The sequence below is a fragment of the Heterodontus francisci genome, chromosome 13 (assembly GCF_036365525.1).
Source record: "Heterodontus francisci isolate sHetFra1 chromosome 13, sHetFra1.hap1, whole genome shotgun sequence".
Lineage (NCBI taxonomy): Eukaryota > Metazoa > Chordata > Chondrichthyes > Heterodontiformes > Heterodontidae > Heterodontus > Heterodontus francisci.
Window position 1 is genome coordinate 120,706,901 of NC_090383.1, and position 27,673 is coordinate 120,734,573.

General features: G+C 46.7%; 1 protein-coding gene across 2 annotated transcripts in view; it reads right to left on the reverse strand.

Annotated features, from left to right (window-relative positions):
* Positions 1 to 19,857, reverse strand: part of LOC137376663 (stathmin-4-like) — a 58,234-nt gene extending 38,377 nt beyond the window's left edge. For both annotated transcript variants that reach the window (XM_068045638.1, XM_068045639.1), the window contains exon 1: positions 19,782 to 19,857. The gene's annotated coding sequence lies outside the window, so the exon portion shown is untranslated. The remainder of the gene's footprint in view (positions 1 to 19,781) is intronic.
* Between the last annotated feature and the right edge of the window lie 7,816 nt (positions 19,858 to 27,673).

Here is a 27,673-nt window from a genome sequence, read left to right on the forward strand (position 1 = left end):
TGTTGGGTTGGTGATTGTTCTGGATAGTGTGGGATCGGTGTTGGGTTGGTGATTGTTCTGGATAGTGTGGGAGCGGTGTTGGGTTGGTGATTGTTCTGGATAGTGTGGGATCAGTGTTGGGTTGGTGATTGTTTTGGATGGTGTGGGATCGGTGTTGGGTTGGTGATTGTTTTGGATGGTGTGGGATCGGTGTTGGGTTGGTGATTGTTCTGGATTGTGTCGGATCGTGTTGGGTTGGTGATTGTTCTGGATAGTGTGGGATCGGTGTTGGGTCGGTGATTGTTTTGGATTGTGTGGGATCGGTGTTGGGTTGGTGATTGTTCTGGATTGTGTGGGATCGGTGTTGGGTTGGTGATTGTTCTGGATAGTGTGGGATTGGTGTTGGGTTGGTGATTGTTCTGGATAGTGTGGGATCGGTGTTGGGTTGGTGATTGTTTTGGATGGTGTGGGATCGGTGTTGGGTTGGTGATTGTTCTGGATAGTGTGGGATCGGTGTTGGGTTGGTGATTGTTTTGGATGGTGTGGGATCGGTGTTGGGTTGGTGATTGTTCTGGATTGTGTGGGATCGGTGTTGGGTTGGTGATTGTTCTGGATTGTGTGGGATCGGTGTTGGGTTGGTGATTGTTCTGGATAGTGTGGGATCGGTGTTGGGTTGATCATTGTTCTGGATAGTGTGGGATCGGTGTTGGGTTGGTGATTGTTCTGGATTGTGTCGGATCATGTTGGGTTGGTGATTGTTCTGGATAGTGTGGGATCGGTGTTGGGTCGGTGATTGTTTTGGATTGTGTGGGATCGGTGTTGGTTTGCTGATTGTTCTGGATTGTGTTCGATCGGTGTTGGGTTGGTGATTGTTCTGGATTGTGTGGGATCGGTGTTGGGTTGGTGATTGTTCTGGATAGTGTGGGATCGGTGTTGGGTTGGTGATTGTTCTGGATAGTGTGGGATCGGTGTTGGGTTGGTGATTGTTCTGGATAGTGTGGGATCGGTGTTGGGTTGGTGATTGTTCTGGATAGTGTGGGATCGGTGTTGGGTTGGTGATTGTTTTGGATGGTGTGGGATCGGTGTTGGGTTGGTGATTGTTTTGGATGGTGTGGGATCGGTGTTGGGTTGGTGATTGTTCTGGATTGTGTCGGATCATGTTGGGTTGGTGATTGTTCTGGATAGTGTGGGATCGGTGTTGGGTCGGTGATTGTTTTGGATTGTGTGGGATCGGTGTTGGGTTGGTGATTGTTCTGGATTGTGTGGGATCAGTGTTGGGTTGGTGATTGTTCTGGATAGTGTGGGATTGGTTTTGGGTTGGTGATTGTTCTGGATAGTGTGGGATCGGTGTTGGGTTGGTGATTGTTTTGGATGGTGTGGGATCGGTGTTGGGTTGGTGATTGTTCTGGATAGTGTGGGATCGGTGTTGGGTTGGTGATTGTTTTGGATGGTGTGGGATCGGTGTTGGGTTGGTGATTGTTTTGGATGGTGTGGGATCGGTGTTGGGTTGGTGATTGTTCTGGATTGTGTGGGATCAGTGTTGCATTGGTGATTGTTCTGGATAGTGTGGGGTCTGTGTTGGGTTGGTGATTGTTCTGGATAGTGTGGGATCGGTGTTGGGTTGGTGATTGTTCTGGATAGTGTGGGATCGGTGTTGGGTCGGTGATTGTTCTGGATTGTGTGGGATCAGTGTTGCGTTGGTGATTGTTCTGGATAGTGTGGGAACGGAATTGAGTTGTTGATTGTTGTGGATAGTGTGGGATCGGTGTTGGGTTGGTGATTGTACTGGATAGTGTGGGATCGGTGTTGGGTTGGTGATTGTTTTGGATGGTGTGGGATCGGTGTTGGATTGGTGATTGTTCTGGATGGTGTGGGATCGGTGTTGGGTTGGTGATTGTTCTGGATAGTGTGGGATCGGTGTTGGATTGGTGACTGTTCTGGATAGTGTGGGATCGGTGTTGGATTGGTGATTGTTCTGGATAGTGTAGGATCGGTGTTGGTTTGGTGACTGTTCTGGATAGTGTAGGATCGGTGTTGGTTTGGTGATTGTTCTGGATTGTGTGGGATCGGTGTTGGGTTGGTGATTGTTCTGGAATGTGTGGGATCGGTGTTGGGTTGGTGATTTTTCTGGAATGTGTGGGATCATGTTGGGTTGGTGATTGTTTTGGATGGTGTGGGATCGGTGTTGGGTTGGGGATTGCTCTGGATTGTGTCGGATCATGTTGGGTTGGTGATTGTTCTGGATAGTGTGGGATCGGTGTTGGGTTGGTGATTGTTTTGGATTGTGTGGGATCGGTGTTGGTTTGCTGATTGTTCTGGATTGTGTTCGATCGGTGTTGGGTTGGTGATTGTTCTGGATTGTGTGGGATCGGTGTTGGGTTGGTGATTGTTCTGGATAGTGTGGGATTGGTGTTGGGTTGGTGATTGTTCTGGATAGTGTGGGATCGGTGTTGGGTTGGTGATTGTTCTGGATAGTGAGGGATCGGTGTTGGGTTGGTGATTGTTCTGGATAGTGTGGGATCGGTGTTGGGTTGGTGATTGTTTTCGATGGTGTGGGATCGGTGTTGGGTTGGTGATTGTTTTGGATGGTGTGGGATCGGTGTTGGGTTGGTGATTGTTCTGGATTGTGTCGGATCATGTTGGGTTGGTGATTGTTCTGGATAGTGTGGGATCGGTGTTGGGTCGGTGATTGTTTTGGATTGTGTGGGATCGGTGTTGGTTTGCTGATTGTTCTGGATTGTGTTCGATCGGTGTTGGGTTGGTGATTGTTCTGGATTGTGTGGGATCGGTGTTGGGTTGGTGATTGTTCTGGATTGTGTGGGATCGGTGTTGGGTTGGTGATTGTTCTGGATAGTGTGGGATCGGTGTTGGGTTGATCATTGTTCTGGATAGTGTGGGATCGGTGTTGGGTTGGTGATTGTTCTGGATTGTGTCGGATCATGTTGGGTTGGTGATTGTTCTGGATAGTGTGGGATCGGTGTTGGGTCGGTGATTGTTTTGGATTGTGTGGGATCGGTGTTGGTTTGCTGATTGTTCTGGATTGTGTTCGATCGGTGTTGGGTTGGTGATTGTTCTGGATTGTGTGGGATCGGTGTTGGGTTGGTGATTGTTCTGGATAGTGTGGGATCGGTGTTGGGTTGGTGATTGTTCTGGATAGTGTGGGATCGGTGTTGGGTTGGTGATTGTTCTGGATAGTGTGGGATCGGTGTTGGGTTGGTGATTGTTCTGGATAGTGTGGGATCAGTGTTGGGTTGGTGATTGTTTTGGATGGTGTGGGATCGGTGTTGGGTTGGTGATTGTTTTGGATGGTGTGGGATCGGTGTTGGGTTGGTGATTGTTCTGGATTGTGTCGGATCGTGTTGGGTTGGTGATTGTTCTGGATAGTGTGGGATCGGTGTTGGGTCGGTGATTGTTTTGGATTGTGTGGGATCGGTGTTGGGTTGGTGATTGTTCTGGATTGTTTGGGATCGGTGTTGGGTTGGTGATTGTTCTGGATAGTGTGGGATTGGTGTTGGGTTGGTGATTGTTCTGGATAGTGTGGGATCGGTGTTGGGTTGGTGATTGTTTTGGATGGTGTGGGATCGGTGTTGGGTTGGTGATTGTTCTGGATAGTGTGGGATCGGTGTTGGGTTGGTGATTGTTTTGGATGGTGTGGGATCGGTGTTGGGTTGGTGATTGTTCTGGATTGTGTGGGATCGGTGTTGGGTTGGTGATTGTTCTGGATTGTGTGGGATCGGTGTTGGGTTGGTGATTGTTCTGGATAGTGTGGGATCGGTGTTGGGTTGATCATTGTTCTGGATAGTGTGGGATCGGTGTTGGGTTGGTGATTGTTCTGGATTGTGTCGGATCATGTTGGGTTGGTGATTGTTCTGGATAGTGTGGGATCGGTGTTGGGTCGGTGATTGTTTTGGATTGTGTGGGATCGGTGTTGGTTTGCTGATTGTTCTGGATTGTGTTCGATCGGTGTTGGGTTGGTGATTGTTCTGGATTGTGTGGGATCGGTGTTGGGTTGGTGATTGTTCTGGATAGTGTGGGATCGGTGTTGGGTTGGTGATTGTTCTGGATAGTGTGGGATCGGTGTTGGGTTGGTGATTGTTCTGGATAGTGTGGGATCGGTGTTGGGTTGGTGATTGTTCTGGATAGTGTGGGATCGGTGTTGGGTTGGTGATTGTTTTGGATGGTGTGGGATCGGTGTTGGGTTGGTGATTGTTTTGGATGGTGTGGGATCGGTGTTGGGTTGGTGATTGTTCTGGATTGTGTCGGATCATGTTGGGTTGGTGATTGTTCTGGATAGTGTGGGATCGGTGTTGGGTCGGTGATTGTTTTGGATTGTGTGGGATCGGTGTTGGGTTGGTGATTGTTCTGGATTGTGTGGGATCAGTGTTGGGTTGGTGATTGTTCTGGATAGTGTGGGATTGGTTTTGGGTTGGTGATTGTTCTGGATAGTGTGGGATCGGTGTTGGGTTGGTGATTGTTTTGGATGGTGTGGGATCGGTGTTGGGTTGGTGATTGTTCTGGATAGTGTGGGATCGGTGTTGGGTTGGTGATTGTTTTGGATGGTGTGGGATCGGTGTTGGGTTGGTGATTGTTTTGGATGGTGTGGGATCGGTGTTGGGTTGGTGATTGTTCTGGATTGTGTGGGATCAGTGTTGCATTGGTGATTGTTCTGGATAGTGTGGGGTCTGTGTTGGGTTGGTGATTGTTCTGGATAGTGTGGGATCGGTGTTGGGTTGGTGATTGTTCTGGATAGTGTGGGATCGGTGTTGGGTCGGTGATTGTTCTGGATTGTGTGGGATCAGTGTTGCGTTGGTGATTGTTCTGGATAGTGTGGGAACGGAATTGAGTTGTTGATTGTTGTGGATAGTGTGGGATCGGTGTTGGGTTGGTGATTGTACTGGATAGTGTGGGATCGGTGTTGGGTTGGTGATTGTTTTGGATGGTGTGGGATCGGTGTTGGATTGGTGATTGTTCTGGATGGTGTGGGATCGGTGTTGGGTTGGTGATTGTTCTGGATAGTGTGGGATCGGTGTTGGATTGGTGACTGTTCTGGATAGTGTGGGATCGGTGTTGGATTGGTGACTGTTCTGGATAGTGTGGGATCGGTGTTGGATTGGTGATTGTTCTGGATAGTGTAGGATCGGTGTTGGTTTGGTGACTGTTCTGGATAGTGTAGGATCGGTGTTGGTTTGGTGATTGTTCTGGATTGTGTGGGATCGGTGTTGGGTTGGTGATTGTTCTGGAATGTGTGGGATCGGTGTTGGGTTGGTGATTTTTCTGGAATGTGTGGGATCATGTTGGGTTGGTGATTGTTTTGGATGGTGTGGGATCGGTGTTGGGTTGGGGATTGCTCTGGATTGTGTCGGATCATGTTGGGTTGGTGATTGTTCTGGATAGTGTGGGATCGGTGTTGGGTTGGTGATTGTTTTGGATTGTGTGGGATCGGTGTTGGTTTGCTGATTGTTCTGGATTGTGTTCGATCGGTGTTGGGTTGGTGATTGTTCTGGATTGTGTGGGATCGGTGTTGGGTTGGTGATTGTTCTGGATAGTGTGGGATTGGTGTTGGGTTGGTGATTGTTCTGGATAGTGTGGGATCGGTGTTGGGTTGGTGATTGTTCTGGATAGTGAGGGATCGGTGTTGGGTTGGTGATTGTTCTGGATAGTGTGGGATCGGTGTTGGGTTGGTGATTGTTTTCGATGGTGTGGGATCGGTGTTGGGTTGGTGATTGTTTTGGATGGTGTGGGATCGGTGTTGGGTTGGTGATTGTTCTGGATTGTGTCGGATCATGTTGGGTTGGTGATTGTTCTGGATAGTGTGGGATCGGTGTTGGGTCGGTGATTGTTTTGGATTGTGTGGGATCGGTGTTGGTTTGCTGATTGTTCTGGATTGTGTTCGATCGGTGTTGGGTTGGTGATTGTTCTGGATTGTGTGGGATCGGTGTTGGGTTGGTGATTGTTCTGGATAGTGTGGGATTGGTGTTGGGTTGGTGATTGTTCTGGATAGTGTGGGATCGGTGTTGGGTTGGTGATTGTTTTGGATGGTGTGGGATCGGTGTTGGGTTGGTGATTGTTCTGGATTGTGTCGGGTCATGTTGGGTTGGTGATTGTTCTGGATAGTGTGAGATCGGTGTTGGGTTGGTGATTGTTCTGGATAGTGTGGGATCGGTGTTGGGTTGGTGATTGTTCTGGATAGTGTGGGATCGGTGTTGTGTTGGTGATTGTTCTGGATTGTGTGGGATCGGTGTTGGGTTGGTGATTGTTCTGGATATTGTGGGAACGGAATTGGGTTGTTGATTCTTCTGGATAGTGTGGGATCGGTGTTGCGTTGGTGATTGTTCTGGATAGTGTGGGGTCTGTGTTGGGTTGGTGATTGTTCTGGATTGTGTGGGATCGGTGTTGGGTTGGTGATTGTTCTGGATAGTGTGGGATCGGTGTTGGGTTGGTGATTGTTCTGGATTGTGTGGGATCGGTGTTGGGTTGGTGATTGTGCTGGATAGTGTGGGAACGGAATTGAGTTGTTGATTGTTCTGGATAGTGTGGGATCGGTGTTGGGTTGGTGATTGTACTGGATAGTGTGGGATCGGTGTTGGGTTGGTGATTGTTCTGGATAGTGTGGGATCGGTGTTGGGTTGGTGATTGTTCTGGATAGTGTGGGATCGGTGTTGGGTTGGTGATTGTTCTGGATTGTGTGGGATCGGTGTTGGGTTGGTGATTGTGCTGGATAGTGTGGGAACGGAATTGAGTTGTTGATTGTTCTGGATAGTGTGGGATCGGTGTTGGGTTGGTGATTGTTCAGGATAGTGTGGGATCGGTGTTGGGTTGGTGATTGTTCTGGATAGTGTGGGATCGGTGTTGGGTTGGTGATTTTTCTGGAATGTGTGGGATCATCTTGGGTTGGTGATTGTTCTGGATTGTGTGGGATCTGTGTTGGGTTGATGATTGTTTTGGATAGTGTGGGATCGATGATGGGTTGGTCATTGTTTTGGATGGTGTGGGATCTGTGTTGGATTGGTGATTGTTCTGGATAGTGTGGGATCGGTGTTGGATTGGTGATAGTTCTGGATGGTGTGGGATCGGTGTTGGGTTGGTGATTGTTTTGGAATGTGTGGGATCGGTGTTGGGTTGGTGATTTTTCTGGAATGTGTGGGATCATGTTGGGTTGGTGATTGTTCTGGATTGTGTGGGATCTGTGTTGTGTTGGTGATTGTTCTGGATTGTGTGGGATCGGTGTTGGGTTGGTGATTGTTCTGGATAGTGTGGGATCGGTGTTGGGTTGGTGATTGTTTTGGATGGTGTGGGATCGGTGTTGGGTTGGTGATTGTTCTGGATTGTGTGGGATCGGTGTTGGGTTGGTGATTGTTCTGGATAGTGTGGGATCGGTGTTGGGTTGGTGATTGTTCTGGATAGTGTGGGATCGTTGTTGGGTTGGTGATTGTTTTGGATGGTGTGGGATCGGTGTTGGGTTGGTGATTGTTCTGGATTGTGTGGGATCGGTGTTGGGTTGGTGATTGTTCTGGATAGAGTGGGATCGGTGTTGGGTTGATCATTGTTCTGGATAGTGTGGGATCGGTGTATGGTTGGTGATTGTTCTGGATAGTGTGGGTTCGGTGTTGGGTTGGTGATTGTTTTTGATGGTGTGGGATCGGTGTTGGGTTGGTGATTGTTCTGGATTGTGTCGGATCATGTTGGGTTGGTGATTGTTCTGGACAGTGTGGGATCGGTGTTGGGTCGGTGATTGTTTTGGATTGTGTTCGATCGGTGTTGGGTTGGTGATTGTTCTGGATAGTGTAGGATCGGTGTTGCGTTGGTGACTGCTCTGGAATGTGTGGGATCGGTGTTGGGTTGGTGATTTTTCTGGAATGTGTGGGATCATGTTGGGTTGGTGATTGTTCTGGATGGTGTGGGATCGGTGTTGGATTGGTGATTGTTCTGGATTGTGTGGGATCGGTGTTGGATTGGTGATTGTTCTGGATGGTGTGGGATTGGTGTTGGGTTCGTGATTGTTCTGGAATGTGTGGGATCGGTGTTGGGTTGGTGATTGTTCTGGATGGTGTGGGATCGGTGTTGGGTTGGTGATTGTTCTGGAATGTGTGGGATCGGTGTTGGGTTGGTGATTTTTCTGGAATGTGTGAGATCATGTTGGGTTGGTGATTGTTCTGGATTGTGTGGGATCGATGTTGGGTTGGTGATTGTTCTGGATTGTGTGGGATCGGTGTTGGGTTGGTGATTGTTCTGGATAGTGTGGGATCGGTGTAGGGCTGTTGATTGTTCTGGATAGTGTGAGATCGGTGTTGGGTTGGTGATTGTTCTGGATAGTGTGGGATCGGTGTTGGGTTGGTGATTGTTCTGGATAGTGTGGGATCGGTGTAGGGCTGTTGATTGTTCTGGATAGTGTGAGATCGGTGTTGGGTTGGTGATTGTTCTGGATGGTGTGGGATTGGTGTTGGGTTGGTGATTGTTTTGGATGTTGTGGTATCGGTGTTGGGTTGGTGATTGTTCTGGATTGTGTCGGATCATGTTGGGTTGTTGATTGTTCTGGATAGTGTGGGATCGGTGTTGGGTTGGTGATTGTTTTTGATGGTGTGGGATCGGTGTTGGGTTGGTGATTGTTCTGGATTGTGTCGGATCATGTTGGGTTGGTGATTGTTCTGGATATTGTGGGATCGGTGTTGGGTCGGTGATTGTTTTGGATTGTGTGGGATCGGTGTTGGTTTGCTGATTGTTCTGAATTGTGTTCGATCGGTGTTGGGTTGGTGATTGTTCTGGATAGTGTGGGATCGGTGTTGGGTTGGTGATTGTTCTGGATAGTGTGGGATCTGTGTTGGGTGGGTGATTGTTCTGGATTGTGTGGGGTCTGTGTTGGGTTAGTGATTGTTCTGGATAGTGTGGGTCGGTGTTGGGTTGGTGATTGTTCTGGATTGTGTTCGATCGGTGTTGGGTTGGTGATTGTTCTGGATTGTGTGGGATCGGTGTTGGGTTGATCATTGTTCTGGATAGTGTGGGATTGGTGTTGGGTTGGTGATTGTTCTGGATAGTGTGGGATCGGTGTTGGGTTGGTGATTGTTTTGGATGGTGTGGGATCGGTGTTGGGTTGGTGATTGTTCTGGATTGTGTCGGATCATGTTGGGTTGGTGATTGTTCTGGATAGTGTGGGATCGTTGTTGAGTCGGTGATTGTTCTGGATTGTGTGGGATCAGTGTTGGATTGGTGATTGTTCTGGATAGTGTGGGATCGGTGTTGGTTTGGTGATTGTTCTGGATTGTGTGGGATCGGTGTTGGGTTGGTGATTGTTCTGGATAGTGTGGGATCGGTGTTGGGTTGGTGATTGTTCTGGATAGTGTGGGAACGGAATTGGGTTGTTGATTGTTCAGGATTGTGTGGGATCGCTGTTGCGTTGGTGATTGTTCTGGATAGTGTGGGATCGGTGTTGGGTTGGTGATTGTTCTGGATAGTGTGGGATTGGTGTTGGATTGGTGATTGCTCTGGATAGTGTGGGATCGGTGTTGGTTTGGTGATTGTTCTGGATTGTGTGGGATCGGTGTTGGGTTGGTGATTGTTCTGGATAGTGTGGGATCGGTGTTGGGTTGGTGATTGTTCTGGATAGTGTGGGATCGGTGTTGGATTGGTGATTGTTCTGGATGGTGTGGGATCGGTGTTGGGTTGGTGATTGTTGTGGATAGTGTGGGATCGGTGTTGGGTTGGTGATTGTTCTGGATAGTGTGGGATCGGTGTTGGATTGGTGATTGTTCTGGATGGTGTGGGATCGGTGTTGGGTTGGTGATTGTTCTGGATTGTGTGGGATCGGTGTTGGGTTGGTGATTTTTCTGGAATGTGTGGGATCATGTTGTGTTGTTGATTGTTCTGGATTGTGTGGGATCTGTGTTGGGTTGGTGATTGTTCTGGATTGTGTGGGATCGGTGTTGGGTTGGTGATTGTTCTGGATTGTGTGGGATCGGTGTTGGGTTGTTGATTGTTCTGGATAGTGTGGGATCGGTGTTGGGTTGGTGATTGTTCTGGATAGTGTGGGATCGGTGTTGGGTTGGTGATTGTTTTGGATGGTGTGGGATCGGTGTTGGGTTGGTGATTGTTCTGGATAGTGTGGGATTGGTGTTGGGTTGGTGATTGTTCTGGATAGTGTGGGATCTGTGTTGGGTTGGTGATTGTTTGGATAGTGTGAGATCGGTGTTGGTTTGGTGATTGTTCTGGATTGTGTGGGATCTGTGTTGGGTTGGTGATTGTTTGGATAGTGTGGGATCAGTGTTGGTTTGGTGATTGTTCTGGATTGTGTGGGATCTGTGTTGGGTTGGTGATTGTTCTGGATTGTGTGGGATCTGTGTTGGGTTGGTGATTGTTCAGGATAGTGTGGGATCGGTGTTGGGTTGGTGATTGTTTGGATAGTGTGGGATCGGTGTTGGTTTGGTGATTGTTCTGGATTGTGTGGGATCGGTGTTGGGTTGGTGATTGTTCAGGATAGTGTGGGATCGGTGTTGGGTTGGTGATTGTTCTGGATTGTGTGGGATCGGTGTTGGGTTGGTGTTTTTTCTGGAATGTGTGGGATCATGTTGGGTTGGTGATTGTTCTGGATTGTGTGGGATCTGTGTTGGGTTGATGATTGTTCTGGATTGTGTGGGATCGGTGTTGGGTTGGTGATTGTTTTGGATAGTGTGGGATCGGTGTTGGGTTGGTGATTGTTCTGGATAGTGTGGGATCTGTGTTGGGTTGGTGATTGTTTGGATAGTGTGGGATCAGTGTTGGATTGGTGATTGTTCTGGATTGTGTGGGATCTGTGTTGGGTTGGTGATTGTTCTGGATTGTGTGGGATCGGTGTTGGGTTGGTGATTGTTCAGGATAGTGTGGGATCGGTGTTGGGTTTGTGATTGTTCTGGATCGGGTGGGATCACTGTTGAGTTGGTGATTGTTCTGCATAGTGTGGGATCCGTGTTGGTTTCGTGATTTTTCTGGATTGTGTGGGGTCTGTGTTGGGTTGGTGATTGTTTTGGATTGTGTGGGATCGGTGTTGGGTTGGTGATTGTTCTGGATTGTGTGGAATCGGTGTTGGGTTGGTGATTTTTCTGGAATGTGTGGGATCATGTTGGGTTGGTGATTGTTCTGGATAGTGTGGGATCGGTGTTGGGTCGGTGATTGTTTTGGATTGTGTGGGATCGGTGTTGGTTTGCTGATTGTTCTGGATTGTGTTCGATCGGTGTTGGGTTGGTGATTGTTTTGGATTGTGTGCGATCATGTTGTGTTGGTGATTGTTCTGGACTGTGTCGGATCATGTTGGGTTGGTGATTGTTCTGGATAGTGTGGGATCGGTGTTGGGTTGGTGATTGTTCTGGATAGTGTGGGATCGGTGTTGGGTTGGTGATTGTTCTGGATAGTGTGGGATCGGTGTTGGGTTGTTGATTGTTCTGGATAGTGTTGGATCGGTGTTGGGTTGGTGATTGTTCTGGATACTGTGGGATCGGTGTTTCACTGGTGATTGTTCTGGATAGTGTGGGATCGGTGTTGGGTTGGTGATTGTTCTGGATAGTGTGGGATCGGTGTTGGGTTGGTGATTGTTCTGGATAGTGTGGGATCGGTGTTGGGTTGGTGATTGTTCTGGATAGTGTGGGATCGGTGTTGGGTTGGTGATAGTTCTTGTTCGTGTGGCATCGGTGTTGGGTTGGTGATTGTTCTGGATTGTGTGGGATCGTTTTTGGGTTGGTGATTGTTCTGGATAGTGTGGGATCGGTGTTGGGTTGGTGATTGTTCTGGATTGTGTGGGATCGGTGTTGGGTTGTTGATTGTTCTGGATAGTGTGGGATCGGTGTTGGGTTGGTGATTGTTCTGGATAGTGTGGGATCGGTGTTGGGTTGTTGATTGTTCTGGATAGTGTGGGATCGGTGTTGGGTTGGTGATTGTTCTGGATAGTGTGGGATCAGTGTTGGGTTGGTGATTGTTCTGGATAGTGTGGGATCGGTGTTGGGTTGATGATTGTTCTGGATAGTGTGGGATCGGTGTTGGGTTGTTGATTGTTCTGGATAGTGTGGGATCGGTGTTGGGTTGGTGATTGTTCTGGATAGTGTGGGATCGGTGTTGGGTTGGTGATTGTTCTGGATACTGTGGGATCGGTGTTTCACTGGTGATTGTTCTGGATAGTGTGGGATCGGTGTTGGGTTGTTGATTGTTCTGGATAGTGTGGGATCGGTGTTGGGTTGGTGATTGTTCTTGTTCGTGTGGCATCGGTGTTGGGTTGGTGATTGTTCTGGATTGTGTGGGATCGGTTTTGGGTTGGTGATTGTTCTGGATAGTGTGGGATCGGTGTTGGGTTGGTGATTGTTCTGGATTGTGTGGGATCGGTGTTGGATTGGTGATTGTTCTGGATAGTGTGGGATCGGTGTTGGGTTGGTGATTGTTCTGGATAGTGTGGGATCGGTGTTTGGTTGGTGATTGTTCTGGATAGTGTGGGATCGGTGTTGGGTTGTTGATTGTTCTGGATAGTGTGGGATCGGGGTTGGGTTGGTGATTGTTCCGGATTGTGTGGGATCGGAGTTGGGTTGGTGATTGTTCTGGATTGTGTCGGATCATGTTGGGTTGGTGATTGTTCTGGACTGTGTCGGATCATGTTGTGTTGGTGATTGTTCTGGACTGTGTCGGATCATGTTGGGTTGGTGATTGTTCTGGATAGTGTGGGATCGGTGTTGGGTCTGTGATTGTTTTGGATTGTGTGGGATCATGTTGTATTGGTGATTGTTCTGGATAGTGTGGGATCGGTGTTGGGTTGGTGATTGTTCTGGACTGTGTCGGATCATGTTGGGTTGGTGATTGTTCTGGATTGTGTGGGATCGGTGTTGGGTCGGTGATTGTTTTGGATTGTGTGGGATCGGTGTTGGTTTGCTGATTGTTCTGGATTGTGTTCGATCGGTGTTGGGTTGGTGATTGTTCTGGATGGTGTGGGATCGGTGTTGGGTTGTTGATTGTTCTGGATAGTGTGGGATCTGTGTTGGGTTGGTGATTGTTCTGGATAGTGTGGAATTGGTGTTGAGATGGTGATTGTTCTTGATTGTGTGGGATCGGTGTTGGGTTGGTGATTGTTCTGGATAGTGTGGGATCGGTGTTGGGTTGATGACTGTTCTGGATAGTGTGGAATTGGTGTTGAGATGGTGATTGTTCTTGATTGTGTGGGATCATGTTGTGTTGGTGATTGTTCTGGAATGTGTCGGATCATGTTGGGTTGGTGATTGTTCTGGATAGTGTGGGATCGGTGTTGGGTTGGTGATTGTTCTGGATTGTGTGGGATTGGTGTTGTGTTGGTGATTGTTCTGGATTGTGTCGGATCATGTTGGGTTGGTGATTGTTCTGGATAGTGTGGGATCGGTGTTGGGTCGGTGATTGTTTTGGATTGTGTGGGATCGGTGTTGGTTTGCTGATTGTTCTGGATTGTGTGGGATCGGTGTTGGGTTGCTGTTTGTTCTGGATTGTGTGGGATCTGTGTTGGATTGGTGATTGTTCTGGATAGTGTGGGATCGGTGTTGGGTTGGTGATTGTTCTGGATTGTGTGGGTTCATGTTGGGTTGGTGCTTGTTCTGGATTGTGTGGGATCTGTGTTGGGTTGGTGATTGTTCTGGATTGTGTGGGATCGGTGTTGGGTTGGTGATTGTTCTGGATAGTGTGGGATCGGTGTTGGGTTGGTGATTGTTCTGGATAGTGTGGGATCGGTGTTGGGTTGGTGATTGTTCTGGATAGTGTGGGATCGGTGTTGGGTTGGTGATTGTTCTGGATTGTGTGGGTTCATGTTGGGTTGGTGCTTGTTCTGGATTGTGTGGGATCTGTGTTGGGTTGGTGATTGTTCTGGATTGTGTGGGATCGGTGTTGGGTTGGTGATTGTTCTGGATTGTGTGGGATCGGTGTTGGGTTGGTGATTGTTCTGGATAGTGTGGGATCGGTGTTGGGTTGGTGATTGTTCTGGATAGTGTGGGATCGGTGTTGGGTTGGTGATTGTTTTGGATGGTGTGGGATCGGTGTTGGGTTGGTGATTGTTCTGGATAGTGTGGGATCGGTGTTGGGTTGGTGATTGTTTTGGATGGTGTGGGATCGGTGTTGGGTTGGTGATTGTTCTGGATAGTGTGGGATCGGTGTTGGGTTGGTGATTGTTCTGGATAGTGTGGGATCGGTGTTGGGTTGGTGATTGTTTTGGATGGTGTGGGATCGGTGTTGGGTTGGTGATTGTTTTGGATGATGTGGGATCGGTGTTGGGTTGGTGATTGTTCTGGATTGTGTGGGATCGGTGTTGGGTTGGTGATTGTTCTGGATTGTGTGGGATCGGTGTTGGGTTGGTGATTGTTCTGGATACTGTGGGATTGGTGTTCGTTTGGTGATTGTTCTGGTTTGTGTGGGATCGGTGTTGAGTTGGTGATTATTTTGGATTGTGTGGGATTGGTGTTGGGTTGGTCATTGTTCTGGATAGTGTGGGATTGGTGTTGGGTTGGTCATTGTTCTGGATTGTGTGGATTCGGTGTTGGGTTGGTCATTGTTCTGGATTGTGTGGATTCGGTGTTGGGTTGGTCATTGTTCTGGATAGTGTGGGATTGGTGTTGGGTTGGTCATTGTTCTGGATTGTGTGGATTCGGTGTTGGGTTGGTCATTGTTCTGGATTGTGTGGATTCGGTGTTGGGTTGGTCATTGTTCTGGATTGTGTGGAATCGGTGTTGGGGGTTGGTGATTGTTCCGGATAGTGTGGGATCGGTGTTGGGTTGGTCATTGTTCTGGATTGTGTGGAATCGGTGTTGGGGGTTGGTGATTGTTCCGGATTGTGTGGGATCGGTGTTGGGTTGGTGATTGTTCTGGATTGTGTGGGATCGGTGTTGGGTTGGTGATTGTTCTGGATTGTGTGGGATCGGTGTTGGGGGTTGGTGATTGTTCCGGATTGTGTGGGATCGGTGTTGGGCTTTTCAGTTGTGTGGGGACTCCCTGTGGTGATATTTATTTCACTGAGCTCTGCTTGAGACAGTACAATCCTCATTTTTGAATTTCATGATTTCTCTTACCTGATTTACACAGCCACCAAAGTTTGGTGGCACAGTAAACAGTGAAGATGGGAACGGAAAGTTGCAAAGGGACAGGGATGGATTTAATAAATGGGTAAGATGGTGGCAGATGGAGTTCAAGTGGAGAAGCCTGAGGTCACCCACTTCTGAACCGTGAATGATGAATCACAGATGAATCAAATGGTGAGAAACTCAGAACTGTGGAAGAGCAGTTAAATTTCAGGGTCCAAATACAGAAATTATGGAAATCCAGTAGACAGGTTTAAAAAATTAACAGACAATAGAATGTTGACTTTATCTTAAGCAGATGTACAAAGGGACCTGGGTGTCCTTGTCAATAGGTCACTGAAAGCTAATGTGCAGGTGCAGCAAGCAATCAGGAAGGCTAACGGTATGTTAGCCTTTGTCACAAGAGGGTTTGAGTACAGGAGTAGTGAAGTCTTGCTTCAATTGTATAGAACCTTGGTTCGACCGCACCTGGAGTACCGTGTGCAGTTTTCAGTCCCTTTACCTTAGGAAGGATATTATTGCCATAGAGGGAATGCCATGAAGATTCACCAGACTTGTTCCCGGGATGGCGGGACTGTCTTATGAAGAGAGATTGGGGAAACTGGGCCTGTATTCTCTAGAGTTTCGAAGAATGAGAGGTGATCTCATTGAAACCTACAAAATACTGAAAGGGATAGACAGGGTAGATGCAGGTCAGACGTTTCCCTGGTTGGGGAGTCTCGAACCAGGGGACACAATTTCAAAATAAGGGGGAAGCCACTTAGGACAGAGATGAGGAGAAATTTCTTCACTCAGAGCTTTGTGAATCTTTGGAATTCTCTACCCCAGAGGGCTGTGGAAGCTCAGTCATTGAGTATGTTTAAAGTAGAGATTGACAGATTTCTAAATACCAATGTCATAAAGGGATTTGATGATAGTGTGGGAAAAAGGCATTGAAGTGGATGATCATCCATGATTATATTGAATGGCGGGGCAGACTTGATGGGCTGAATGGCCTACTCCTGCTCCTATGTTCCTATGAATACAAAAGAATAGAAGTTATGTTACAGTTATATAAAAAGCTGGTTAGACTCCAACGGGGGTACAGCGTTCAGCTCTGGGCACTGCAGCTCAGAAAGGTTATACTGATCTTGGACGGGTGCAGACTGATTCACCTGAATGATACCAGTTACATTTGACCCCAAGATCAGCTTCGACCACATGCTCTATCACTAAGACCATCTATTTCCACCTCTGTGCATCGCCCAACTCCACCACTGCCTCAGCTCAGCTGCTACTGAAACCCTCATCCATGCCTTTGTTACCTCTAGACTTGACTATTCGAATGCTCTCCTGGATGATCTGCCATCCTCCACCCTCCATAAGCTTGATCTCATCCAAAACTCTGCTGCCTGTACCCACTCTCGCACCAAGTCCCATTCACCCTTCACCCCTATCCTGGCTGACTTATATTGGCTCTCAGTTCAGTAATTAAAAATTCTCATCCTTGATTTCAAATCCCTCCATGGCCTCGTCCCTCCCTATCTCTGTAATCGCCTCGAGCCCCACAACCCTCCGAGATCTCTGCGCTCCTCTAATTTTGGCTTCCTGAGCATCCCTGATTCTAATCGCTTCACGATTGGTGGCCGTACCTTCAGCTGCCTGGGCCCTAAGCTCTGGAATTCCCTCTCTAAACCTCTCCGCCTCTCTGTCCTCAAGACACTCCTTAAAACTCTTTGACCAAGCTTTTGGTCACCTGATCTAATATCTCCTTATGTGGCTCGATGTCATACTTTGTTTTATAATTGCTCCTGTGAACCACCTTGGGACGTTTTACTACGTTAAGGGCACTATATAACTGTAAGTTGTTGTTGTTTGGGGCTCAGAGGGTTAAATTATGAAGACAGTTACATTGGGCTGGATTCTAGGTGGCCCTAGAGACGGGGGGCAGGGAGGCGGAGGGCCCATTTCTGTTTTGTCACCATGCGATTTTGCCCATGGCGGGATAGGCTGACGACGGCCTTCCAGCCCAGAGGCCAACTGAGGCCCTTAAGTGGACTATTAATGGCCAATTAGTTTAGTTTTAGTTTAGTTTAGAGATACAGCACTGAAACAGGCCCTTCGGCCCACCGAGTCTGTGCCGACCATCAACCACCCATTTATACTAATCCTACACTAATCCCATATTCCTACCACATCCCCACCTGTCCCTATATTTCCCTACCACCTGCCTATACTAGGGGCAATTTATAATGGCCAATTTACCTACCAACCTGCAAGTCTTTTGGCTTGTGGGAGGAAACCGGAGCTCCCGGAGAAAACCCACACAGACACAGTGAGAACTTGCAAACTCCACACAGGCAGTACCCAGAATTGAACCCGGGTCGCTGGAGCTGTGAGGCTGCGGTGCTAACCACTGCGCCACTGTGCTGCCCGAATTAAGGGCTTCTTCCCCCCACCCCCCCCAACCCCACCACCGCTGGGATTTAACCAGCAGCGGGCGGGCCTCCGCCACTTGGGGATGATGCCTTGTAATACAAGATGACCTCCCTGCAGGCATGGGGGGCAATCTGCAGCCCATGGAGGACCCCCACCAGCAAAACCGCCACCTCCCTAGACCCTCTCTCCCCTGCACTTCATGCTCACCCTCCCACCCCACCTCGCCGGGGCCTTCTGGACTGGTCCCAGCGAGCCTGCCTCACTTACCTGAGATCCAGGGTTCCAGCACTGGGCCTGGGTCCAAGGCCTCTGCAGTACCAGTAGCGGCTAACCCTCCTGGTGGCGCTGTCGATACTGCTGAGCTGCCAGCCCTGTGATTGGCTGGCAGCTTTTGGAGGTGGGATTCCTGCCTTTAAAGGAACTGGGATCCTGGCAACGGACACTTTATTTCAGGAACAATGGAGGATCGGGGTGGGGGTGGGTAATGCTTCCCCCACATTTTCGACCTGGCTCCAGGAGCCTCACCGGCTATTTGATTAAGGGATTCAGTAGGGTAGATAGAGAGAATAATGGGGCCAAACCTTAACATTAGAACCAGGCCATTTAGGAGTGAAATCGGGAATAACTTTATCACACAAAGGGTAGTGGAAATCTGGAACTCTCTCCCCTAACAAGCTGGGATGCTAGGGGCCAATTGAAAATTTCAAAATAGAGATTGATAAGATATTTGTTGGGTAAGGGCATCAGGAATATAGAGCAAAGGTGCTTAAATGGGGTTAATGTGCAGATTGACCATGATATAATTGAACAGCAGAACAGGCATACAGGACTGAATGGCCTATTTTATAATTTCACCCCATTGATTATGTAAATTCAAGGGCGTTCCGTTTGCCTCAAGGCACCAAGACGGCAGGAAGTGAGCTGCGCCAAAGTGCCATCTCACCTTGCCCCTGTTCTGGTTTCCCCGAGATATCCCCGGTTTTCAGAGTCCTCCTTCCACAGTGCTGCTGAATTTCACAGGAAGTTGGTCTCCATTTTAATGACCGGGAGCCATTTTGGAAAGGAGTGATTCTGTGGGTTTAGGAAACACAAGAGATGATCTTCCTCCCCACTCCTCTAACCTGTTCATACTTCGAGTTATATGGTCTGCCCGCCTGCCTTTAGATTCCTCTCTCATTAGGTCACTTGCAAGACCTTAGGTGAGAGAGAGGAGCCACGCTATTTTAGGCCTCTGCCTCTCTGTGACCTGCTGTTCGGAATTACAAATTGGCGAAGGGGAGAAGCCACTCAAATGCAGAGGGAATCTGCAGACCCCTGTTTTTGCCTCTTTTTCCTCAGGAAACTCGGAATTCCTGGGGTAAGAGAATCCTGCCCCGTAGCTGTGGCATAAAAAGACACAGGCCCAAATTCAAAAGCAATCTAGGAATGGTAGCATAGTGGTTATGTTACGACACTAGCAACCTATGATTATGGTAAATGTGCGTTCAAATCCCACAGCAGCTAGCGAATTTATATTCAATTCATGAAATAAATCTGGAATTAAAAAGCTGGTCTCAATAATGGTGACTATGAAACTACCAGATTGTTGTTAAAAACCCATCTGGTTCTTTAGGACCTTTATAGAATATATCTTCTGGCCATATGGTCTATATATGATTCCTGATCCACAGTAATGTGGTTGACTCTGAAATGGCCCAGCAAGACACTCAGTTGTATCAACTGCTACACTGGACTGTAGTGGTTCAAGAAGGTGGCTCACCAACAATGAACAGTAAACGCTGGTCTTGTCAGCAATGGCCACATCCCGTGAATGAATAAAAAATAAAGTACTGCTTGAATCTGCACAGACTGTGACCAACACAATGGACAGCTCCTCCCCATTATCTATCCAGCATTTTAATCTCACTACATTCTGACTGCTCAGTATTCAATCCCATTAAGGGAAATAATATGATTTAAAACCCAGCATTGACGTAACCTTGCAATAAATTCCCTCAACGTGAGGCCAGGTCGGGAATATTGAAAAACCTTCACAGCACAAAGGAAAATTCACCATAACAAAACCTCTCCAAACCATCTATACCTACACAGGCTACCAAGGTGAACAGTACTTTTCACTATCTCGATAGAATATAATAGAATGAAGAAGGACGCTCACCATTTTCCCAAACACACTGGATTAAAATACATTCAGACTGAACGAAATCATTTTCAATATACCTGACACCATTTTATAATTATCATACTGTAAGCTACGTACTACCAGAGAGCTCATTCACATAGAATTCAACAACAGGAATTTAAGACCAGGACTGGGTGGGGTGGTCAGTTAGAATGCTGACATCTCACCTCCAGCCCGGATATTTGAGATGGGAATCTCCAGTCTGCACACTGAAATCGTCTTACGAGAATTGAAGGATACACATCTCAATCCCAGCCCTAGTCTGTGACTGAAAAAACAAGATTGATCATAAATCACAAGAAATTCATTAAAATCATCAGTCCCACATAAGGCTTCACAGATGGCTAAACAGTGGAAAAATAAGTGTCAAACTGGTGTTGTATGGGGAATTCTGAGATTGGAGTAGAACTAGTCACCTGTGCATTTAACCTAGAATGATCTGGTAATGCTTAATGGGACAGTGTAGAGGGAGCTTTACTCTGTATCTAACCCCATGCTGTACCTGTCCTGGGAGTGTTTGATGTGGACAGTGTAGAGGAAGCTTTACTCTGTATCTAACTCCTTTTTTTTTTCTTTTTTTCTAGCTTTACTCTGTATCTAACCCCTGTGCTGTACCTGTCCTGGGAATGTTTGATGGGGACAGTGTAGAGGGAGCTTTACTCTGTATCTAACCCCATGCTGTACCTGTCCTGGGAATGTTTGATGGGGACAGTGTAGAGGAAGCTTTACTCTGTATCTAACACCTTTTTTTTTTCTTTTTTTTCTCTTTTTTTTGTGTTTGATGGGACAGTATAAAAGGAGTTTTACTCTGTACCTAACCCATTCTGTATCTGTTCTGGGAGTGTTTGATGGGGACAGTGTAGAGGGAGCTTTACTCTGTATCTGACCCATGTTGTACCTGCCCTGGGAGTGTTTGATGGGGGACACAATTTTAAAATATTGAGCATACTGTGTCATACTTGCACTATATTTCCAAGCAGAATGTTAGCTCAATAATTAGTTTAAGCAGGGGAAATAAACCTGTGAGATCAGAAAATGACCAGTTTAGAGGAATAAAAATTGATAATTAGCTGGGTTCAGATAAACTCATCGCATTCAAGAGATAAGAGCTTGGACGAGGCTCGTGTCTGAGAGATTCCTGTAACCCTGTAGGAAGACAATAACAGCCTCTCTCTGATGTCATACTGTCTGCACATTTGTCAACAGTCCATGTCAACATGTGTTTGAGACATAGATTATGTTAAAATGAATCAAGGGAGTTTAATATTGGAGCCCAACCATGTGGTTCAGCCATCAGCCAAGCAGACCTGACCAGATCCACCATGATGATAATTCAGCAATTTGAACTGGTCCAATCTGAATGCTGAAACATTGGAATATTGCAGAGCTGTGCAGTCTCAGAGCCGAGGCATTAATCCAGGGTTAAAAGTGACATCCAAAGATGGGAGGCTCAATGGGCACAGGGATTAACACAAGGCAGAATCAAATGAGGAAGAGAAAAATTAAATTTAAAAAAAGCTGTCTTCATTTTACGTCACACATAGACGCTCAGACATATACACAGACAGACAGGCAGACATGTACACGGAGAGACATAGACGCTCAGACATATACACAGACAGACAGGCAGACATGTACACGGAGAGACATAGACTCTCAGACACGTACACAGACAGACAGGTTACAGCCACAGTCTGATCTTGCCCATTCCACTGAGATCCTTTTTTGTAAACTAAATTAAACCTCCTGTTTTTTTTAATAAAACATGCAGCTGGAAATTTCTGTCCCCCGCCCCCCACAATGCGGAGAGACATTAAAAATGGAAAAATACGACATCCTGTCTTCAGTCCCAGCATGCCTCCCAACACACAAGAAAACCTTATAGAATTCAATCCAATCCTTTACATTTAATGTAAAAACTCAATAGATCATGAGATTTATTCATTCACTGACTTAAAGATATTCCTTAAAAATAAATGTCTTTGCTCATCTCACAGAAAAACCATCTCAACCATAAATGTTAACATTAAACAATGTAAAAATCAATTGTCATCAAACCACAGCCAGTGCAGAAATTTACTTAAAATAATTCAGAACAATCAAGTTATTATATATAAAATAGATCCCGATTTCAGCTAATATTGTAGTTGCTATGATGGCAGAGGATGTTTGCATCTCACTGCAGGATTGCTGAATTCCAGCAATAATCTCCTGCCTTTTGTCCTGTCTGTACTTACCTCAGCCCGAGAAGGAGCAAAGAGAGAGTCTGTCCCGAATGGACCAACTGCTAAACTCCAGTCTCCTTCATTACATCACATCTCCACCACCTGATTGGACTACAACCAGGCTGAACACTGATTGGCCAATGGATAAAAGGCTGTGTCTTGGGTGATTAACCCTATTCAAGCTGAGCACTTTCCCACATCTCGACATCACAGGGGCATTTTAATCAGTTTCACATACTGGACAGTGTCTCAGAGGGCAGGGAATGATGGTGAGATATCAGTCAATTCTTCCACAGGACAGGATCCCGACTCTCAAGACCTCCTCACAAAAAACAAACCTCCAACTGACTCACGACCCCAAACTGACCCCTCACCCCAAACTGACCCATCAGCCTAATCTGACCCCTCACCCCAAACTGACCCATCAGCTCAATCTGACCCCTCATCCCAAATTGACCCCTCACCCCAAACTGACCCATCAGCTCAATCTGACCCCTCATCCCAAATTGACCCCTCACCCCAAACTGACCCACCACCCCAGTTCTTAATAGTGTCACGCTCATGGAAAGTGCAGCAATGGAAATACAAAAAAAAACTGGAGAGTTATGAAAAAAAAAACAATTTAAAAGACTGGTACACTTGCTTTCAACAAGATGGAGGACAAAGTCACATGATACCTATTCTGCTAACCTGAAATACACATTCATGTCTGCTAGAACTAAAACTCGTCAACCCGTCTGCATTGAAATTATAGGCAGCTCATCACACATGGATGTGAGCTATCTACAACAACGAGCGAAAGGAAAGGCACTCACAGACTCCCCGTCTCCGGCTACAATCACCACAATAAAGTTTGAAAATACCTCATCTTATCAAAATGGGCTGCAATTAGAAGCTATTTTATAGCACCCCCCCCCCCCCCCCCAGGAACCGAAACCTAAGCCACAAGGGAGAAACTAACATCTAATGAGTTTTTCCTTTAAAGGCAACCTTTTTGGGAAAACAAAGAGAATACCAGGATATCAGCCAGAAATCTCCAGCCACAGAGAGAACATCAGAAGCCATCTTCAATTCCAGCACAAGGCTGGGAGAGAGAAAGATCAATTCCAGCTAAGACAGTTGAACCCTGCTGAGACAAGTTTCCAACCAACAGCAGCAGAGAAATAGGAGATAAACTTTTAAACAACTCCTCCACCTGTGAAAATTGAACTAAGAAATACCAACACTGTCTTCGAACTGAAGTGTTGACTGCCAGAAGACTTCAGCAACTCAGCAAATGCAAGGCAACCATCAAACAGGCCTGCAACTTTAACAATTTACCTTCCAAGAGGATTCCACGGGTTTTTCCTGAAAACAGCTGTCTTTTACATCTTGAACTTTTAAAGCCTCTTACCCTTTACCTTCTATCTATCTTTCTTTGGGTGTGCACGTGAGAGTGAATGTATGCGTGGGTGGTTTTGCTATCATTTCAGGTAATTATTGTTCAATGAATATTTAATCTTCTGTTTCAAACCTATGGGAAAACCTATTTATTTGACTAACAAAGAACAGGGACTGAAACACTAGTTTAACAAAAACAATACCTGCGGTCAGTTGGGAGATGGCCAGTGGAAACCAGCCACGCCATTTCCCACCTGTCCATAACAATGGATATTTGGGAAATAAGTGAATTAATGGATGTGGGGATAATGCAGGATGGTGGAGTTGAGATAGATCAGTCATGATCTTATTGAATGGTGGAGCAGGCTAGAAGGGCTGAATGGCCTACTTCAGCTCCTATTTCTTATGTTCTTATACCTTCAGTTGTCAATAGGTACTGACAGGGGAATGATGCTTCAGATCACCCAGCTCAACTGGGCTGCTAGTTCTGATATTTCAATTAGCCTCAGTGTCCCTGGGCTTAGGTTAGTCGTTGATTCCTGCAGGAAGGTGTATGGGGGTTTGAGGTGGGGGCGGGGTGATCACGTTGAGATCAGCTCACATGCCCACTCACTCCCCCTGCACTGTCACCCCTGCCACCTCACCCCTCACCCCTGAACTCTCACCCTCACTTCCAACCCCTTGGTCTCACACTCTCAATCTCTGCCCCCTCACCCCTCCCCCTGCCCCTCACTTCCTGCCACCTCACCCCCTCCCCCTCCCCTGCCCCATCACTCCTTGCCGCCTAACTGCCAGGGCTCTCTGTCTTGGGATGGGCTGTTACTGAACATTGTGCTAGGTCCTGTGTGTTGACTGTGAACATGGGTGAGGCAGCGGATGGTGAGAATCATAAACATCAAGGCAGAATATTCAGAGGGAGGGTCACTAAAATTCACTGCCCCAGCATCAATCACTGGCCTGGCTCAATCACTGGCCTGGGTCAATCAATACTCCTGGGGGTCAATCACTGGCCCTTTGGGTCAGTCACTACCCCTGGGGGTCAATCACTGCCTGGGGGTTAATCACTGACCCTTGGGGGTCAATCACTTGCCTGGGGATTGTCCTACTCTCTCCCCCATCCCCCCACCCCCACATGCATTAGAATCATCATGGTATCTTACAGCATAAAGGGAGGCCATTCAGCCCATTGTGTCTGTGCCAGCTCTTTGAAAGAGCTATCCAATTAGCCCCACTCCCTGGCTCTTTCCCCATAGCCCTGCAAAATAATTCTCTTCAAATACATTCCCAAATGCCTTTTGAAAGTTACAACGGAAACTGATTCCACTTCCTTTTCCAGCAGAGTGTTTCACGTCTCAAATCCCTGTGAGGACAGATTTCCCCTTGAGTTCTTATGCCAATTATTTTTCATCTCTAGCCTCTGGTTACTGGCCCACATGCCCGAGGAAAAGGTTTCTCCTACTTGTTCTATTAAAGCTCCTCATATTTTCGAATACCTTGAGTAGGTCTCCCCTTAACCCTCCCTGCTCTAAGGAGAACAACCTCAACTCCTCCAATCTCTCCCCCTCTAGTTGATTAATTCTCAGCCTTTATGCTATGGGCTGACACTGTTTGTATCGATCATTTTCCTGGCTGCTCCCACAGCAATTGATTACATCCATAACCACTTGCATCAAACTAGATGAAGAGACAGAATCCTTCCTGCTTCTGACTGTATATCCAGAAATGAATGGAGATTTTAATTTGGGCTGAGGGCAGTGAGAGGTTTTGGCTGTTGCCTGATTTAAATGTTTCAGGAAATGCACCATCAACATCAGTGACGCCATCATTTCAGGAAACCACTGATGAGGCGACAGACCAGTAGACTTAATTATTCCAACGCACTCCTGGACGGTCTTCCATATTATATCCTCCGTAACCTTTAGATCAGCCTGTGTCCTTACTCCCATGAAAAACCCATTCACCCATCACCCCTGTGCTCACTGACCTGCACTTGTTCCTGGTCCAGCATCTCCTCATTTTTAAAATTCTCATCCTTGTTTTCAAATCCCTCCATCGCCTCGCCCCTCCCTATCTCTGTAATCTCCTCCAGCCCCACAACCCTCCTAGATCCCTGCGCTCCTCTAATTCTGGCCTCTTGAACATCCTCGATTTTAATCGCTCCACCATTGGCGGCCGTGCCTTCAGCTGCCTGGGCTCTAAGCTCTCGAATTCCCTCCCTAAATCTCTCCACCCCTCCCTCCTTTAAGATGCTCCTTAAAACCGACCTCTTTCACCAAGCTTTGAGTCACCTGACCTAATACATTGGCCAGTAACTTTTATTTCCTTTCTTTAACCATCTTCTTGTCGATGCTGCCACACACTCTTTTTAATACCACGTGCCTTAATTTTATCATCAAGCTTTCTAATACATAGGAACATACGATTTAGGAGCAGGAGTAGGCCACTCAGCCCTTCGAGCCTGCTTCGCCATTCAATAAATTCATGGCTGAACTGATTACTCCACATCTCCACCCACCCTCAATAACCTTCCACCCCCTTGCTTATCAAGAATCTATCCAACTCTGCCTTAAAAATTTTCAAAGACTCTGCTTCCACAGCCTTTTATTTATTTAGAGATACAGCACTGAAACAGGCCCTTCGGCCCACCAAGTCTGTGCCGACCAACAACCACCCATTTATACTAATCCTACATTAATCCCATATTCCCTACCACATCCCCACCATTCTCCTACCTACACTAGGGGCAATTTACAATGGCCAATGTACCTATCAACCTGCAAGTCTTTGGCTGTGGGAGGAAACCGGAGCACCCGGTGGAAACCCACACAGACACAGGGAGAACTTGCAAACTCCACACAGGCAGTACCCGGAACTGAACCTGGGTCATTGGAGCTGGGAGGCTGTGGTGCTAACCACTGCGCCACTGTGCCACCCATTTTGAGGATGAGAATTACTCTTTACATCTTGCCAACCAGAAAATGACCCATTTACGCCTACTTTCTGTTTGCTGTTAGCTAAACAATCTTCTATCTATGCCAATATGTTACCCCCTACACCATGAGCTTTTATTTTCTGCAATAACCTTTGATGTGGCACCTTATCAAATGCCTTCTGGAAATCTAAGTACAATACATCCACTGGTTCCCCTTTATCCACAGCACATGTTACTTCTTCAAAGAACTCCAATAAATTGGTTAAACATGATTTCCCTATCACAAAACCATGTTGACTCTGCCTGATTACCTTGATTTTTTCTGAATGCCCTGCTAATACATCTTTAATAATAGCTTCTAACATTTTCCCGAAGACAGATGTTAAGTTAACTGGCCTGTAGTTTCCTGCTTTCTGTCTCCCTCCCTTTTTGAATAAAGGAGTTACATTCGCTATTTTCCAATCTAACGGAACCTTCCCCGAATCCAGGGAATTTTGGAAAATTAAAACTAACGCATCCACTACCTCACTAGCCATTTGTTTTAACACCCTAGGATGAAGTCCATCAGGACCTGGGGACTTGTCAGCTCACAGCTCCAACAATTTGTTCAGTACCACTTCCCTGGTGATTGTAATTTTCTTGAGTTCCTCCCTCCCTTCCATTTCCTGACTTTCAGCTAATACTGGGATGTTACTTGTATCCTCAATAGTGAAAACTGATGCAAAATATCTGTTCAATTCATCTGCCATCTCCTTATTATCCATTATTAATTCCCCAGATTAACTTTCTATAGGACCAACGCTCACTTTGTTAACTCTATTCTTTTTAAAATATCTATAGAAACTCTTACTATCTGTCTTTATATTTCGAGCTAGCTTTAATTTTACCTTCCTGATCAATCTTTTAGTCATTCTTTGCTGTTTTTTATATTCTGTCCAATCTTCTGACCTGCCTCCCATCTTTGCGCAGTTATAGGCTTTATCTTTAAGTTTGATGCTATCTTTAACTGATTTAGTTATCTCTTTAAGTGGCTCAGTATCTAATTTTGCTTGATAACCCTCCTGTGAAGCACCTTGGGACATTTTATTACATTAAAGATGCTATATAAATACAAGTTACTGTGCAAACATTGTCACAATCTCATTGAGTTCACTATGGATGTGCTCTTAGCAATGGTGGTGATTTGGTCTGAGGAGATGGAGCTCTATCTACCTCTTCCTTAAAAATATTCAAAGACTCTGCTTCCACCCCCTTTTGATGAAAAGAATTCCAAAGACTCACGACCCTCTGAGAGAAAACATTTCTCACCATCTGTCTTAAATGGTGACTCCTTATTTTTAAACAGTGACCCCTAGTTCTAGATTCTCCCACAAGAGGAAACATCCTTTCCACATGCACCCTGTCAAGACCCCTCAGGGTCTTATATGTTTCAATCAACTTGCCTCCTACTCTTCTAAACTCTAGCAGATACAGACTTAGCCTGTCCAATCTTTCCTCATAAGACAGCCCGCCCATTCCAGGT